This window comes from Primulina huaijiensis, chromosome 18 (genome assembly GCF_012295235.1).
Source record: "Primulina huaijiensis isolate GDHJ02 chromosome 18, ASM1229523v2, whole genome shotgun sequence".
Taxonomy (NCBI): Eukaryota; Viridiplantae; Streptophyta; class Magnoliopsida; order Lamiales; family Gesneriaceae; genus Primulina; species Primulina huaijiensis.
In genome coordinates, this window is record NC_133323.1 from 14,887,983 (window position 1) to 14,892,794 (window position 4,812).

The 4,812-nt window shown below is 27.9% G+C and overlaps 1 non-coding gene across 1 annotated transcript; it reads left to right on the top strand.

Moving 5' to 3' along the window:
* The first annotated feature begins 3,572 nt into the window (after positions 1-3,572).
* LOC140965350 (small nucleolar RNA R71) lies at positions 3,573-3,681 on the top strand. Its single transcript, XR_012173044.1, has one exon. It is a non-coding gene; the product is annotated as a small nucleolar RNA R71 (small nucleolar RNA).
* The last annotated feature ends 1,131 nt before the right edge of the window (positions 3,682-4,812 follow it).

The window sequence follows — 4,812 nt, forward strand, 5'->3', positions numbered from 1 at the left end:
TTTTGCTTCAATTATCAACCGGATTATAAATTTTTTTCAACGCATTATCAGGTAAATAAGAAAAATATTTACGAAGATTCACAATACAAGCATCCATATTATTATTATTATTTATTATATATTTCAATTATTTTGGAAAAACTGAACAAACCGACTTAGATAGTCACGGAGTACCGTTATCCGCCACTTAACCAGGAAATGAACTAGAATCTGCAAAAACAAAATGAAAATATCAAACAACTATTGTGGATCATATAAAGACATAAAATCATCATTAAGAATTTCATTTTCTATAAAAGGCTTAAGTCTTTGCCCATTAACTTTAAACACGTCATTATTTTTAGGATTTTCAATATCAACAGCACCATGAGGATAAATAAATTTAACTATAAATGGTCCTGACCATCTCGATCTTAGTTTTCCTGAAATAAATGCATACGAGAATTATAAAGTAAAACTTTTTGTCCAATTTCAAATGACTTTCTCATAATATTTTTATCATGATAGGCTTTAGTTTTATCTTTATAAATTTTGAATTTTCATATGCATCATTTCTTAATTCGTCTAGTTCATTTAATTGCAATTTTCTTAATTTAGATGCATCATCTAAATTAATATTAAATGTTTTAATTGCCCAATAAGCTTTATGTTCAAGTTCAACCGGTAAATGACAATGCTTACCAAAAACTAACCTATATGGTGACATCCCTAATGATGTCTTAAATACAGTTCTATATGCCCATAATGCATCATTTAATCTTAAAGACCAATCTTTTCGATTTGGATTAACTGTTTTTTTCTAAAATTTGTTTTATTTCTCTATTTGTAAGTTCAACTTGACCATTAATTTGAGGATGATATGGGGTAGAAAGTTTATGTGTAATGCCATATTTTCTTAACAAAGAAGAAAATGATTTATTTATAAAATGACTTCCCCCATCACTAATTATTGCTCTAGGTATTCCAAATCGACTAAAAATATTTTCTTTTAAAATTTTATAACAACTTTATGATCATTAGTTCTACATGCAATTGCTTCAATCCATTTTGAAACATAATCAATAGCGACTAAAATGTACGTATATCCAAAAGATAATAGAAATGGACCCATAAAATCTATCCCCCAACTATCGAATATTTCAATAATTGTGATTGGATTTAAAGGCATCATGTTTCGTTTTGAAATCGATCCCATCTTCTGACAGTTTTCACAAGATTTGCAAAATAAATGCGTATCTTTGAATAAAGAGGGCCAATAAAATCCACATTGTAAGATTTTTGCAGCTGTTTTATTGGATGAAAAATGACCTCCACATGCTTCAGAATGACAAAATTTAATAACATTACTTACTTCATTGTCGGGTATGCATCGTCGAAAAATTTGGTCAGGACAATACTTAAACAAGTAAGGATCATCCCAATAAAATTTTTTAACTTCTATCAAGAATTTATTCTTATCCTGTGAATTCCAATGAGAAGGCATTTTATTTGTCACAATAAAATTTACAATGTTAGCAAACCAGGGCATAATAGTAGCATAAAACAACTGATCATCTGGAAAATTTTCATTTATTGGTATTTCATTATGAGATGATTCAGTCATTATTCTAGATAAATGATCGGCTACGACATTTTCTTTTCCTTTTTTATCTTTAATTATAATATCAAATTCTTGTAACAATAAAATCCACCGTATTAATCTTGGCTTAGCATCTTGTTTATTTGATAAATATTTTACGGCAGAATGATCAGTGTACACAATAGTAGTAGAACCAATTAAATAAGATCGAAACTTATCTAATGCAAATACTACTGAAAGTAATTCTTTTTCAGTAGTTGAATAATTTATTTGGGCACTATTTAAGGTTCTACTAGCATAATAGATTGCATACGGTTTTCCTTCTTTTCTCTGTCCTAACACAGCTCCTATAGCATAATCACTTGCATCACACATTAATTCAAATGGTAAAGACCAATCTGGAGGTTGTAAAATAGGTGATGTAATTAAAAGATTAATTATTTTTTTAAAAGCATTTTCACATTTCTGAGTCCATTCAAATTGTGTATCTTTTGTTAAAAGATTCGAAATTGGTTTAGATATTATGCTGAAATTTTTTATAAACCTTCTATAAAAACCTGCATGACCCAAGAATGATCGAACTTCTTTGACCGTTTTTGGTGATGTTAAATTAGCAATAACATCAACTTTGGCTTTATCAACTTCAATTCCTTTTTCAGATATCACATGACCTAACACAATCTCATATTTAACCATATAATGACATTTTTCCCAATTTAAAACAAGATTTTTTTCTTCACATCGTTTTAATACTTCTTCTAGGTTTTTAAGACAATTTTCAAATGAGTTTCCAAAAAAGTTATATCATCCATAAAAGTTCTACAAATTCTTCAATCATATCACTGAAAATATTTAACATGCATCTTTGAAAAGTAGCCGGAGCATTACATAAACCAAATGGCATTCTTTTAAATGCAAAAGTTTCGAAAGGACAAGTGAAAGTAGTTTTTTCTTGATCTTCTAATGATATAGGTATTTGATAATACCCCGAATACCCATCAAGAAAACAATAATAAGAATTTCTTGCTACTTTTTCTAGAACTTGATCTAAAAATTGTAATGGGAAATGATCTTTTCTAGTTGCATCATTTAATTTTCTATAATCAATACACATACGCCAACTAGATGGAATCCTAGTTTGTAATAACTCTCCTTTTTCATTTTTTATAACAGTGATGCCTGACTTTTTAGGTACTATTTGTGTTTGACTTACCCATTTGCTATCTGAGATTGGATAGATAATTCCAACGTCTAATAGTTTTAATACTTCATTTTTAACAACTTCTTTCATATATGGATTTAACATTCTTTGTGGTTGTTGATATGTTTTAGCATTTTCTTCCAAATGAATTTTATGTGTGCAAATTAAAGGATTTACACCTTTTATATCTTTCAAAGTCAATCCAATTGCATTTTTATATTTTTTAAGTAATTTAATTAAATCTTCTTCTTGATTTGGTAGAAGGGTGGAAGAAATTACAACAGGAAATGTTTTATTTTCACCAAGAAATACATATTTCAATTCGAATGGTAAAACTTTTAATTCANTGGTTTTTTATAATTGTTAACATAATTTGCTTGTTCATGGAGACATTCTTTAAATGAAGGTAATGTTGGACAATCTTTTGTAGCATGATCATGTGTATCACATATATGACAAACAATTTCTTGAATACTTTTTAATTGACCACTCTTTTTCATTTCTAATGACTCAATTTTTCTTGCTAAAGATGCAGGTTTAGCTTGAATATCTATATCATCTTTAAGATTATAGATACTACCCCCATTTGTTGAATTATTGATTTTACTTGTTGGTGGTTCTATTGTTCCTATATTATCCCAATTTTGAGCATTTTCTGCTAATGAATCCAAATACTACATAGCTTCATTTGGGTTTTTATCTTCAAAAGTTCCATTACACATGAATTCTATCATTTGCCTATCTTTAGGTATTAGACCTTCATAAAAGTGAGAAACTATTCTCCATGTTTCAAAACCATGATGTGGGCATGTATTAAGTAATTCTTTATATCTATCCCAACATTGATAAAGTGTTTCTCCTTGTTTTCGAGAAAAAGTAGTAATTTGTCTTTTAAAAGAATTTGTTTTATGGGAAGGAAAAACTTTTTGAGAAATTGTTGTTGCATTTCTTCCCATGATCTTATTGAACTTGATCTCAAATTTTGTAGCCATGTTTTAGCTTTATCTTTTAAAGAAAAAAGGAAAAGCTTTAATCGAACTATATCAATGCTATAATTTTGATCATTATAAGTATTACAAACTTCCTCAAATTCTCTTAGATGTAAATACGGATTTTTAGAATCTAAGCCATGAAAATTTGGTAAAAGTTGAATAATTTGAGGTTTAAAGTTGAAATTAGATGCATCAGGAGGAAAAACTAAACAAGATGGGGCACTAGTTCTAATAAGATTCATATGGTGCCTAAGTTTTCTTAATTGATCATGTTCTTGATTATTATTATTGTTATTATTATTTTTTTCGACTCCAAATACTCATACAAAAAAACAACACAATTTTTATAAATAAAACATAATTAACAAATATAAACTTAATTTATACCTCCCCGGCAACGGCGCCAAAAACTTGCTACTACTTAAATTATAATTCACCTAAGTGTAGGTTGTCTGCAAGTAATATATTTCGTAAGTACGAGATCGATACACAGAGAGGTTATTTTAAGTTTAAATTTATTAATTTATAGATTACCAAATGCAAGACGAAGTTTACAAATTATAAATTTTATCAAGGCTCGATGATTTATTCTTGGTTTATGCAATATTGTTTAACTAAAAGGAAAACAAAGGAAACCACCATAAATAATGGTTCCAAGAAAATTAAATATTTAAACACACACCTAATATAATATAGTTCCCACTATATAAAATACCGAATTCACCGATATTTTATATATGGTACCTATGATTATATATATATATAACTATATAAATATATAACTACATAAAATAAATGTTAAATTAAATCATTATATTTCTTTTAGAACAACCAGCAGAGCCACGCTATTGCCTAAATGAAATATATGATTTAATAAATTAGTTGCGGGAAAGTAAAAGTTAGTTGCGATAAAGTAAATGTTAGATGCGCAAAGTAAAAGTTAGCTGCGATAAATTAAATGTTAGATTATTAGATATCATAATATTTCATTTAGAACAACCGGCAGAGCCACGCTATCATCTAAATGAAATATATATATA